The sequence below is a fragment of the Manihot esculenta genome, chromosome 11, assembly GCF_001659605.2.
Source record: "Manihot esculenta cultivar AM560-2 chromosome 11, M.esculenta_v8, whole genome shotgun sequence".
Lineage (NCBI taxonomy): Eukaryota > Viridiplantae > Streptophyta > Magnoliopsida > Malpighiales > Euphorbiaceae > Manihot > Manihot esculenta.
Genome location: NC_035171.2, coordinates 16,330,582 through 16,345,388, shown reverse-complemented (window position 1 = coordinate 16,345,388; position 14,807 = coordinate 16,330,582). Strand labels below are relative to the sequence as shown.

The 14,807-nt window shown below is 29.0% G+C and overlaps 1 long non-coding RNA gene across 1 annotated transcript; it reads left to right on the top strand.

Moving 5' to 3' along the window:
• The first annotated feature begins 10,848 nt into the window (after window positions 1-10,848).
• Window positions 10,849-13,356, top strand: LOC122725090. The gene is made up of 3 exons (XR_006352498.1): window positions 10,849-12,088; window positions 12,469-12,966; window positions 13,293-13,356. It is a non-coding gene; the product is annotated as an uncharacterized LOC122725090 (long non-coding RNA).
• The last annotated feature ends 1,451 nt before the right edge of the window (window positions 13,357-14,807 follow it).

Sequence of the window (14,807 nt, the reverse complement as noted above, 5' to 3'; positions counted from 1 at the left end):
AACCAAATTTCATTTTCAAATTAAACCAAAAATTTCAATTTCAATATTCACAAACAAATAAAAATTTTAATAAATTCAAACTTCAAACTTAATAAATATTATAAAAATAAAAAAAAAATTATCTTTAATATATAACATAATTCATAAATTTCTCTTTTTATTTTCAAATTCAACACTTTAATTTCTAAAATTTAATTCCGTTAAAATCCAAAAACAAAAATCTCAAACTCAATATCTCCAAATAAATAAATTTAAGATTTAAACTCAAAAAATATAATGAAAATAAAAAAAATTAAATCAACAAAATTTCATTTTCAAATGAAACTCAAAATTTCAATTTCATTTTCACAAATAAATAAAAATTTCAATAAATTTAAAATTCAAACTTAATAAATATTATAAAAATTTTAAAAAATTTCATTTTTAATATATAATTAATAGATTTATCTTTTTATTTTTCAAATTTAATACTTTAATTTCGTAAAACTTTAAAAAAATAAATTAATATCTTTTTATTTTTCAAATCTCAAACTCAATATCTCCAAATAAATAAATTTAAAATTTAAACTTAAAAAATTAATAAAAATAAAAAAATTGAATCAACGAAATTCATTTTGAAATCAAACTGTAAATTTCAATTTCAATATTCACAAACAAATAAAAATTTTAATAAATTCAAAATTCAAACTTAATAAATATTGTAAAAATAAAAAAAAATTAATCTTTAATTTATAACATAATTAGTAGATTTGTCTTTTTCTTTTTCAAACCCAACACTTTAACTTCTAAAATTTAATTCCAGTTAAATCAAAAAAAAAAATTTCATCTTAATATATAACATAATTAAAAGATTTTTCTCTTTATTTTTAAAATTCAACACTTTAATTCTAAAAATTTAATTGTGTTAAAATTAAAAAATAAAAATCTCAAATTCAATCTCTCCAAATAAATAAATTTAAGATTTAAACTCAAAAAATATAATAAAAATCAAAAAATTGAATCAACAAAATTTCATTTTCAAATCAAACAGAAAATTTAAATTTCAATATTTACAAACAGATAAAAAATTCAATAAATTTAAAATTTAAACTTAATAAATATTGTAAAAATAAAAAAAATTTACATCTTTAATATATAACATAATTAATAAATTTATCTTTTTTTTTCAAACCCAACACTTTAATTCATAAAATTTAATTCCTTTAAAATTTTAAAAAAATTTTCATCTTTAATATATAACATAATTAATAGATTTATCTCTTTATTTTTCAAACCCAACACTTTAATTTCTAAAATTTGATTACTTTAATTCCTAAAATTTAATTCCGTTAAAATTCAAAAAAAAAATCTCAAACTCAATCTCTCCAAATAAATAAATTTAAGATTTAAACTAAAAAATATAATAAAAATCAAAATACAAAATTTAAATTATTAAAAATAAAATATTAAAATTCAATAGAAATTATTTTTATAATATTGCTCGCAGTCGATCATTGCTTGTCATTTTAAAAAATATATTAAAACATCTCTGACATTTTAAAAAATCTACTAATCAGTCTTTTTATTAATTTTAGTTATTAAATATTATTAAAAAAAACTTTTAAAATATCTCTGATATTGATGAACTAATTAGTAAACTTTTTAATAATTTGAGGGACCAATTAATAAATTTTATAAAATTATAGGGATTAAATAGTAAAATATTTAACGAAAAGATTAATTAGTAAACTTTTTGTAACGACCCGGAAACCGATACCCCTCTGTAACGGCCCGAACCGCCACCGGCGCTAGGATCCAGATCGGCTTAAGGCCGCCGGGACCCGTAGCAAGCCAAACATACCTCCTATCACCTGGTCAAATCCCATACATGATCAAAAACTTTAACATAAAAACTTAAACATCTGATGTACAAACCGAACCTGACCTGTATGCGACATAACTGGAAACATAAAAGAACCCCCTACTAGAGCCCTCAACAAAACTCTAGCTGGGTCAACATAACATACATCAAGCCGGAGTCACATCCAAAGAACTAGAACCTAACCTGTGCATGCATCAAACCACAAACATAAGACCTCCTCTAGGGTCCTCATCCATTACCATAGCGTGGTAAACAACACATGCCACAAGATTAGTTCAAACACAACTCAACATCTAGCATAATATACATCATGTACTAAAAAGGGACTAACCAAGTCTTAGGGCCAAGCACAGCACTAAACCATAAATATAACTCCAATTAACTTTACATTACATCTCATTGTCTTAAAATCAACTTATATTACATGTCCAATTCTAAAACTACTAAACTAATACTGATACAAAAGCAAAACCTCTGCTCTTGAGACTTCCCGATCAACCTCAAACCTGCAACACTGGGGTTAAGGGAGAGGGGTGAGCTAAAAAGCCCAGTGAGTAGAAACATAGAAAACAGTTCATTAATTACATGCTCTCATGAAATGCGTCATATCACAAAGAAATCACATAACTGTATCTTGTCCGTCTCGGGGTTCATGCAGATAAATATTCCCCACGGACTGTTTTTGAGAGTTCCTTTTTGCTAGCATCCTTTACTCTCAAGGATCGGACATGACCTCAAAATTCCCTCTGTCGGTGCCCGGCTCCCCCAAAGGAGCTCACACAGGACTTTCACATACATGACAGGGTACCAAATCCACAGAGAGCTCACCAGGACTTTCCTATATGTACTTGTCCGGCTCTCAAAGGACTTACCCAAGACTCAATGACAGAAATGGGCTATTGAAGTCGCCTTGGTCCAAACCTCCTGAATCAACATCAAATAATGCAATGCGCCATATTCGTGAAACTAGTGCAATCAGCCTATTACATATAATCATGATGCATGAACATGCTTTAGGCATTCGATTTCTTAAAATAAAAGATTAGGTTTAGTTCTACTCACCTCCTGGCAGACGCTGACTGACTCTGCAACTGCTAGCACTACTGGCCTCCTTGGTCTCTCGGGTCCGATCCTACACAGGTGGACTCGAATGAGGTGCCAACACACTCTAAACAACTCATAAACATACCCCCAAAAACCCCTCTAAACATTTCTAAAACATGCATAGAAAACACCCAAGAAACGGCTGGACAGGGCACTTTCGGCGGCACCTTCGGCGGCCGAAAGTCCCTTCCAGAGACGAAACTCGGGTAGGTTCGGCGGCAGGTTCGGCAGCCAAAACCCCAGGACAGAAACGAAACTCAGCCTTCGGGGGCACGTTCGGCAGCCGAAAGACTGCCTCCCATGCAGGTTCGGCGGCCGAAACTCCTTTCGGCGGCCGAACCTGGTCCCCTCTGGACGACAGGTCCGATTCTGCCAAGCCAAAAACCAAACTCAATACACCCAAATCCTTACATACTCTCTCCCAAACATGCATACTCACTCCCACAAGCATAAAGGGGCATAAACTAACTTAAAACCCCAACAAAACATCATGTAATCATACATTGGCACAAAACTCACATAAACCCTATCATGCATATCTACCCAAACACATACATCAAATCCTTCATAAAACTTCATAAAAACACTAGGGAAGCAAAGATCTACACTTACCTCTTGAAGATCGAGGGTGGTGTGATCCCTAACTCGGAGGTGTGGAGAATCCAAGCTCCAAAAGCTCCAAGCTCCCAAAACTTCGATCAAAGCGTTAAAACTCTTCAAAATAACCATGGAACTCATGGAAACAAGAAGGAGATGAAGAAAGAACATGAAAACGGCCAAGGGAGGACAAAACTCACCTGAGCTCGAGAATGGGGAGAAAACTCGCCCATTTCCGATCTGAGGGCCTTTTATAGGTGGCCTGGTCGAAGACCTTCGGCGGCCTAACGTGCCTCCTAAACTCATGCAAGTTCGGCGGCCGAACTTGACTTTCGGCGGCCGAACCTTGGCTCGTTCAAACAAGACTTTCGGAGGCCAAAGGCGTTCCCGAAGTCCTTCCATGTTCGGCGGCCGAACTCCACTTTCGGCGGTCGAACCTGGCAATTGCCTCCTTGGTCTTTTCTTTTCAAAACTCAATTCATTTTCATTTAAAACCATGAAATCAATAAAAACCTTTTAGAAAACACATTTTACCTCTCTAGAGAGATCCAACACCCTAGATTCCGCCGGAAGGCAGGAATCCCGATGCCGGATTCTAGCCGGGTATTACACTTTTGACCGTTTAAAGTTTTCAAAATGTTAAAGAACGTTTTAATATATTTTTTAAAATCGAGATATTAGTAGCGAGATTCTCAATATCATAAAGATTAAGTGGTAATCTTTTTATTTTATTATTGATATATTTTTAGAATTATATTTATTTTTTGCTTTAATTAAATATAAATAATTGATTTAACAGAAATTTTTGACGGAAAAATTTTGAATTTTAATGAAATTAAATATTAGAAATGAAAGTGTTAAATTTTAAAATTAAAAAAAAAAAAATAATTATACCATATTTTAAAGATTAAAAAATAATTTTTTTTAAAATTATACTTCAATTAGTCTAGACGAAAAAAAAAACCCTCTAAATGCAAGGACTTTTGAGAACCTAAGGAAGTGTCAACTTATTGAACTTTCAAACAATAAAAGTATTTGCTTTTCAAATAGTCTTCCATACTCAGCAACCCATGAGAAGTACATAGTCTTTTACCTTGGGAAACATAGACTTATTTAATTGAAATAAATTAATTTTTAGAAGTAATTTAACTAAATTAATTACTTTCTCTATAATAAAAAAGAAATAATTTTAATTCTCAGAAAAATAAAAAAAACCAATCATTTTAAGAATTTAAAAATTCGTAATAGAGTAGAGTTAGCCCTAATTAAATAAAACCTATAGTTCAACTGCGACAGTATAGCCACCTCATCAAATGTTATATCAAAGTCATCTCAATCACTTGTTTTTATTAATGAATTTTAAATAGTTTAATTTTACCAATTAATTATAATAAATTTCATGTAAATTCCATTATCATTAATGGCTCAATATTTAATTGTTAGAGATGGTATCGGATACAACAATTACATTTAAATGTCAAATTTTTATAAATTGTTGTTGTATTAAATAATTTTTTTTTTTTCTGTAATGGGCATAGTTCCAATACTTTCAACATCCACAAGTACCAGGGGAATAAAAAGTATGCATCTGCCTGTATATATTGATATACTATAAAAATATTAAAATATTAAAGTTGGATGAGCCGACTCCCTCTCTGTCTCCTCCCCTCACAATCACCAAGATGAAAATCAGCCTAAAACTTCTATTCATCATATGTATATTAATAAACATATACTCCTTTAATTTAAATTTTATATTGAAATTAGATTTATTTTATATTTATCATATATAATAGTAAATAAATAATTATAAATTATACACATATTTTTAATATATAAAAATTTATATTTTATATAATAATATTAAATAAAATAAAATATTACATGTTTATGTTTTAGCATGTAAATCATTCTTTTATAATTTTTATAAAAACTTAAATTATTTGAGATATTTACTATTTTTATTTTTTTTATCTATCTAATAAGTAAATTTATAATATATATTAATTTATTGGATGATCCGATAAAAAATTATATTCCATATCAATAATATTAAAAAATAAAATATTATATATTTTATACTATAAATTTTTAATTTTTAATTTTGATTAAACTATAATATGTGTATAAAAATGAGATTAAAAAATAAATAATGGGATCAATAAAAAAACAGTGTTGAAATAAAAAGATGTATTTTAAGAATTATTTTATTGGTCAAATAAAATTTTAGAAATTATATTGTAAATTTTTAATAACTTTTTAAATTCAGTTTAATTCACTTGGTATATTTGAGATAAAATGAAAAAAAATATTTTTATTATTCAAAATTTAAAATTTTAAATATACATATAAATTTTGGTTTTTTTATTTATTAAATATTTTGAGGAATAATTACAAGTGAATTAAAATTTTTTTAATCAAATAGCTAAAATTGAGGTGAGTAAAAAATAATTAATTTTATTATTTAAAATTTTAAAACTAGAATATAAATGTGAAAAATAGAATGATTTAGATTTTATTTATTCAATTGGCCTATTTTAAATAACAGTAAGTCACCGTTTAATAGAAAATAAAAAGTTCTGAATTTTTAATATAAATACTCTATTTATTTTATAAATTTTATTCATTATATTTTTTTACATATATTAAAAAAGATAATTTTTTTATTAATTTTTAATTATACTCATTTTAAAAATATTAAATTTTATTAAATAATAAAAGATATTTTAAAAATTTTTTAAAAACAAATTAAAATAAAATAAAATAGAGTTATAATAATTAATTTATATATTATTATAATATAAAAAAGTTAACAATAATTTTAAAATAATAAAAAAAATAAAAAAATATACATAAATGATAAAATGGAGCGAGTATAAATATACACATACACGCTACTAAATAGTGGCAAATCATAAAGATCTCCGATAATTCACCCTGTCATAAATTAGCAGTGATAACATGCAAATTTGAATTAAAGACTTTTATATAGAATACTTAAAAAAAATTAGAGAGTTTTATAAAGATGAAATTAAAAATTCAGGAATTATTTTAACTTCAAATGTCAAAATATAAGAATAAATTAATGAATAATGACAAATTGTAAAATCCTTAATTAAGATGCTTAATAAAGACTTATATAATTCACTTAGAAATTTATATTCAACTTTCACTCCCTCATTTTTTACTAAAAAATATTTTAGGATAATTTAGTCTTTATATAAAACAAATTATATTAGTAAAATAAAAAAAAATAATGACCATTAAATTAAGTATGTAGTTTAAATATTTATTATAAATGTTTAATTAATGATTACTAAAGTTATTTTGACACAAAGTCGAGTTTACGTTAAATGAATAAGAAAAATGAATATAAATTGGTGCAGGTGAGATCTGGTTCTGTTGAAATAGTTGGGGCAGGTGAGATTTGTTGAAACGAGCATTAAAAAAAAATGGAGGAGATATTGTCATCTTGCAAAAGCAATGATGGGCATATCAACCATAAGAGTTAAGAATAAGATTTGTCAACGATCCCACATGATTCAGCCATGTGCATTAATCCAATCCAACATCATTTTGTCAAAAAATGTAAACAAACATTATTACTCCTTCACCAACTTCTAATCCTATGATACAAGGAAAAAAAAGGTATAGCCCTAGACGTGGTCTCTTCTCTTATTTTTGAAACCTCCTTCTTTTTTTCCAGTATTTTTTCAGTCTGTTCTTATTCGGTGTCTTTCTCTTTGTGGTTTTTTCATCATCTTGGTTTTCTTTTGCAGCCTACCCTTTTAGTTTTCACCATGGAAAAACAAGTTTAAGAACTTTTATTTCTGACAGAAGGCCTTTACTGTTGTGAGTCTACTATTACACTCGAATAAAATAACAAGCTTTCAAGAAAACTGCAACAAAGAAGGCTAATTGGAAAATTAATTACAGGCAAGCATTTTAGTGTTTTGACAATGAAATTTATCTTGTCTCAAGTATGGCATAGTACTAATGACTTCTCTATTGAAGCAAAAGGGGTCAATACCTTTATTTCACCTTCCAGTGTCATGTAGATGTCTCCTGGGGTTTTTTGTAAATTTAGGGTGGAAAACTTTTTATTTACAAATTTAGAATTAGGATAAAAATATTTGTGAATTTGGGGTTGGGGTGACAGGGGCAGCCGAAAAGCTTATTTGGCGCCTGTTTGACAGGCGCCAGAGCCTGGCGCCACTTTAAGTGGCGCCAAACCATTATTTTATTTTTTAATTTTTTTTAAATGGTCTGACGCCACTCACAATGGCGCTAAACTATTATTTTTTTAATTTTTTTTTAAAAACAATGATCTAACGCGACTCAAAGTGGCGTCAGGCTTTAATTTTTTTTAAAATTTTTTTAATTATTAAAATATTATAATTATATTAATTAATATATTATTTTTATATTATATTTTTATTATAATAATATTTTTATAATATATTTTATTAATTTTAATATATTTTTATAATAATATTATAATTAAATAATATTAATTATAAATTTATTTGTTTGATATTAAATATGTATAAAAATATTAAATTAAATAATTAATAAAAAATAAATTAATATAAATATTTAAAATTATAAAAATTAAATTTATTTTTATTAAGCTGATATTGTACTGCCATACATAATCACAAAATAATATTAATTTTATGATAATGTATATAATTACATAATAATATTAATTTTATAATACTGAAATTATATAGAGTGACTAATATTTTTAGTTTAAATATTAATAATAAAATATATTAAATATTAATATATAAAATATATATTAATATTTAGATAAAATAAAATTATATAGATAATTAATTTATTATGTGATTAAATTAATTAATTTATTTATTTACTTTTAATAAATTATAAATAATTTAATATTTTTATTTTATAATTATAAAATTAATATTATTATGTGATTATATACATTATCATAAAATTAATATTATTTTGTGATTATGTACGACGGTAAAATATCAGCTTAATAAAAATAAATTTAATTTTTATAATTTTAAATATTTATATTAATTTATTAATTTATTTTTTTATTTTTTTATTAATTATTTAATTTAATATTTTTATACATATTTAATATCAAATAAATAAATTTATAATTAATATTATTTAATTATAATATTATTATAAAAATATATAAAAATTTATAAAATATAATATAAAAATAATATATTAATTAATATAATTATAATATTTTAATAATTAAAAAAATTTTAAAAAAAATTAAGGCCTGGCGCCACTTTGAGTGGCGTCAGGCCATTTTTTTTTTTTAAAAAAATAATAATGGTCTGGCGCCATTATGAGTGGCGTCAGACCATTTAAAAAAGAATTAAAAAATAAAATAATGACCTGGCGCCACTCAAAGTGGCGCCAAACAAACTTTTCGGCTATCACTTATCACCCAAACTCCAAATTCGCAAATATTTTTATCCTAACCCTAAATCCATAAATAAAAAGTCTTCTACCCCTAAATTTACAAAAAGCCCCTATGCTGGATAACAAACCATGGACTATTCATAATTATCTTATGGTGGTTCGGGATTGGCCTGTAGACCTTTTCTTTGACGAACTTACTTTTGAAACTTCTCCTTTTGGATCCATGTCATTGGGTTTCCTCCAAATGCCTGATCCCTTCAAAACGCATGATCCATTGGTAATTTCATGAGGGTTTTCTAAATTTAGGAGGAGCTTCAGATACGGTAGGACCATCTGATATCCTATGCATGCAAGTTAACATTCCACTTAATAAACCGTTTGTTACTGGTTTTCATCGTAAGAAACAAGATGGATCAATCTATTAGGTTACTATCAAATATGAATGTCTGCCTGATTTATAGAGCAATTTTTCAAATCATGCATTATTTTAAAAAGAATTATCAATTCAGATAGGATCCGAAAATATTTTCGGATTCTGTGTGTCAACGCCAAGGGATTGCCAGTCAAAATGCCGAATACGCCAGTTCGACACTAATAGTGTCGAACAAATGGCAGTTCGGCAGTATAAGTGGCGAACTTAGGCTGTTGCAACTTGTTCCGCACTTGTTCGGCACTCTTGATGCCGAATAAGCTGATCTGGCTGCCCTGACTGCCCGCTGTATGCGCTTCGGCACTTATAGTGCCGAAAAGTGCCTTGCATGCTTTGCAGATTCATGTACCTGCATGCTTTAAAAAAACAAAAATAATTTTATAAAAATAAAATAAATTTAAAAGGGAAATAAATGAGGGATTAAATAATTTATTAATTTAATTTAAATTTTTTTAATTATATTTATTTTTAAATTTATTAAATTTTTTAAAAATTATTAAATTCTATTTTCTTAATTATATTTATTTTAAAAAATTACATTGTATTAGATATTAAAAATTATTTAAAATAACTTTAACATAAAATAAAATTAATACTAATCAATTTACATAATATTATAATATAAAAATAAAAATAAAAATAAAATAAATAATAAAAATAAAAATAAAATAAATTTTATTATTAAATTTAAAAAAAAAAACTTAGGCAATGTTCGGCACTTATAGTGACGAACATTGCTTTTGGCATGATTTTAAGTTTTTTTTTTAAATTTATTTTAATTTTAATTTTAATTTTAATTTTATATTATAATATTATATAAATTGATTAGTATTAATTTTATTTTATTTTTATATTATAATATTATGTAAATTGATTAGTATTAATTTTATTTTATGTTAAAGTTATTTTAAATAATTTTTAATATCTAATACAATGTAATTTTTTAAAATAAATATAATTAAGAAAATAGAATTTAATAATTTTTAAAAAATTTAATAAATTTAAAAATAAATATAATTAAAAAAATTTAAATTAAATTAATAAATTATTTAATCCCTCATTTATTTCCCTTTTAAATTTATTTTATTTTTATAAAATTATTTTTGTTTTTTTTTAAAGCATGCAGGTACATGAATCTGCAAAGCATGCAGGGGCACTATAGTGCCGAAGAGTTTTCTGCGTATGGCAGCCAGATCAGCCCAAGTTCAACACTCTTGATGCTGAACTGTTTTCTGCGTATGGCAGCCAGATCAGCCCAAGTTCAACACTCTTGATGCCGAACTGCCATTTGTTCGACACTATCAGTGTCGAACTGGCGTGTTCGGCATTCTGACTGGCGAACCCCTGACTTTGACACACAGAATATGAAAATATTTTCGAATTCTGTCTGAATTGATAATTTTTTTTTAAATAATGCATGATTTGAAAAATTGCTCTGATTTATACTTCAACCTTGGCATCATCGGTCATTTCAGTGCTTTTTGTCCTAATCTCACAGTATTCTACAAAATGGTCTGATAAGCGCTTTGCTTTTGGCCCATGGATGAAAGCCCTATCTCCACCTAAGAAACAATCTCATGCTCCTTTGACCTCTGATTCGGGGATGCATACAGAAATTTTACCGATGGAGAAGCAAGTTAGCTCATCAATATCTGCAGATACAGTTTTGACCATACCTTTGGGCTCCCTGTTTTGGTTGAAAGAACCTACTCCTCCGATAACGGTAAATTGCTCCGATCAAGCATTTGTCTCTTATGGCCCATCCTCATTTATTATCTTTCCCTTTAAGGGAAGACTCTCTTCCTAAAGAAACGATAATTGTAGCATCTTGCAAAAGAAATAGCAACCTCGAGCAGTGGCCAATCTTTGAATTCGGATTGCAATGATCTGATCCTTCCTTTTCCTACCGAAAGCATTCCAAAGCTTTTTGCAGAATACCTCAAGTCAACTGGACAACAACATGCCGACCTCTATGGTCTGTTTATAGCTTTTCGTTTTTTGTGTAACTACTTTTAAGTATTCTGACAACATCTAGTCTCCTAAGAAGCAAGGATTAGGGTAGCTTGTTAAGCATTGAAAAAGAATCTTCTGATGGGCCGAGACTGATTCCAGGAGAGACTAATAGGATTCCCTTCTCAGCCTAACTCTTAAATACCAACAAGGAATGTGATGATTTGACCCTTGCTCCTAAGGCTAGGCCTATCACCTTAATGCCATGTTCCAAAGACAACCCAATTTAGGGCCAGGCTTTTTCATTAGGGGTAAACTCTTCCGAGTTCAATCCACACCTGCTTCTTCTAAAGTCTCTCTTAATACAGTCTCCGTGGATCTCAAGTCTATTAACAGGTGACATAAAAGAAAGCAATCTTTTCTGGCTAATTGCCCCCATCTTGAAATCCAAAATAAATTCATAGGTCCTAAATATCTTTTATCTCGGATGAGCTCTTCCAAATGGCAAGTTATCTGTTTTACCACTACCATGGAAGAGATTGGATGTTTTTAATTTGCATCCTCTTTCTCCTTCTCTTTCTCAATTCTCACAGGAACATACTACAATTACATCTACATGAGTTGAGTTCAAGAAACCCCAGTTAGTATCTAACTCTCCCTCAATGGTGGAGGAAGCCAAACAAAAGTGGATCCAAACTCCCCAATAAAGCTCCTGAGTTGGAATTATCAAGGTATGAGAAATCCCTTGACAATCCACAATCTAAAAGGGATTTGTGGTTCCCATTCCCTTGATTTTTTGTTTCTCATGGAAACATAAAATTGCTTTAGGGTGGTTAAAAGAAAGATTAGCAGTTGTGGTTTTGTTGACTGTTTTACAGTGGATCCTATTAGACTTGTGGGTGGTTTGTGTTGTGCATGGAAGTCGCATTTAACTGTCTTTGATGAAATCTTGTTCATTTTTTTATTCATGTGAATGTCTTTGATCAGTCAAAGCAAGCTAGTTAGGACATCATTCTCATTTATGCCAGCTGCATTGATTCTTTAAGAGATGAACAATTCTCCTTCCTGCTGAATTATAAGAGCTTTGTATCTGATTCTTGCTTATTCATAGGTGATTTTAATTGTGTTATGTGGTCTTGGGAGAAAGAAGGTTCCTTGGTCTTCAAAAACTTTATCTCAACTGTTGGCTTATTAGATCTGGGTTTCTATGGCCCTAAGTTCACATGGAATAATCGCAGATTTGGAAACGCTAACATTTGCAAACATCTGGACAGATCTCTGGCATCCTATAACTGGATATATCTTCATCTACATGCCAATATTTCACATTTAGATGATCTTGGTTCTGACCATCGGCCGCTGCTCCTCAATTTGTATCCCTCCACTTCTAAAGCTAAAAGGCTCTTTAAGTTCAACTCTCGATGGACCTCTAAATCTGAAGCTTCTGTAATTATTTATGAAGCCTGGAATGCGAATGGTACTGCTTCTTCCTTATTTAATGTTTTCTCTAAATTAAAAGCATGCAGGCATGCCTTAGTATCTTGAGATAAGCTTCAGAATTCCAATTCCAGAATCCGGATTATCCAACTCCAAGATATGATCTCTCAATGTAAGAATTCCAGTCCTTTTTGTGACTTTGACAGACTTCGTGTTCTTGAATCTGAATTAGCTTTAGAGGTGAGGAGTGAAGAACAATTTTGAAAATAAAAATCTAGAGCCACTTGGCTTAATTCTGGTGATTGTAATCCCTCTTTTTTTTCATGCTAGCGTTTTGCAAAGATGCCATAGGAATCACATTTGAGGTCTTCAGGACTCTTAAGGCTTATGGCAATCCAATTTTGATCAAGCATAATTTAGCCACATTTTTATTATATTTATTACTATTTATTTACACATTTTTCTAGCTTAATTTGTGTTTTTATTATGTTTTTACAGAAAAGAAAGAAATTGGAAAGTTGGAGAAAAAGTGAAGAAAAAGCTGGAAAAGTGATTGGGTCAGAGTGATTTGGCCAAATCACTCGCAGAAACTGACCAAATCACTCGCAGATACAGAGACAGAAACTGGACTGAATCCCAGAGAGCGATTGGGGCAGATCGAGCAAGTGATCTGCCCAAATCACCTTGACAGCAGAAATTGACAGCAGAGGCGGAAAAACAGCAGGAAACCGAATTTCGAATTTTCAGAAGTCCAAATCCAACTCAATCACTACCAACACAATTCCAAGAGCCACGAAAGAGTTTCTCACCTAAGGAATTCCAGTTGCAATTAAATTCAACATCAAAAGAGGAATCACAAGCCAAATTAAAAAGGGATTTCAAAACCCTAGAAGGATGGAATTCTTCAACTATAAAAGGGCAGCCTCCAAACCAGCAAGAGGCATCTCTTCTTCATCTGCCATTCTCGGCAAACCTGTAGAAATCCAGCAGACTCCTCTCCTCTTCCTTTCTTCATTCTTTTGTGTATTTTTGTCCACCATGAGTGGCTAAACACTTTTCTTTTCTAGTTGAAGTTAAAAATTTCATATTTGTGATGAATTGGGAGATTTAAATCTCCATTGTTAAACTTCTATTTATTTTCAATATCTATGCAATTTGATCTTTCTATAATTGTTGCTTTGCTTTTAGAATCAATTTAGGCCTACTGCTTTTAATTGCTTGAGTAAAAATTGTTTGAATAATTTAGGTCCGTAATTGCTTAGATTATTTGAACACACATTTAATCAAGTTGCATAATCTAAACTTGACCACGCGGTTGGCAAGGTTAGAATTAGGTTTCTCTAAGTTTTAATGCAGTTAACAGTTGTTCGATGCTAAAAGCCCCAAGGACGTTCCTTGACAACTTGTTAACTAGTGTTTGATTAACGAACGTTTCCTAATCAAACTAGAACTAAGGAGGAATTTGGATTGTGAGAAGCGTCTTCCACATCCTAAACTAATTTATTGAAATAAATAGGAGTGTTAAAGAATCAATGATCAATTCTAAACAATCTGAAATAGATCCATACTTTAACTAGAAGCTTTTCTCTTATTGATTTACTCATCTTTAAATTATTTGCTTTCTATTGTTAATTAGCTTTAGTACATCTTCAAAACAAAACCCCTCTCTTTTATTTATTCGCTATTTATTTACCTAGTCATTATTAGGAAAATCTTTGGTGTCAAGTCCCTATGGTTCGACCCTATTGCCACTATTTGCAAATTAATTGTTGATTGTTTAATAGGTTTATTTTTGACGGCTTCGACAACCGCTATCAAAAATTGGCGCCGTTGCCGGGGATTTGATCTAACTAACGTATTTTCCTTTTATGACCAAGGCTGATTGTAAAGAAGCTCTTCTTTACGATCCAGAAATTGAACGCACTGCCTAGACTTTACAAACATGGCTACGTTAAGTATGTCTTTTCTCTCTTCTCAAATTTCTGAACGAACCTCTATGGTGAGAAATTATGG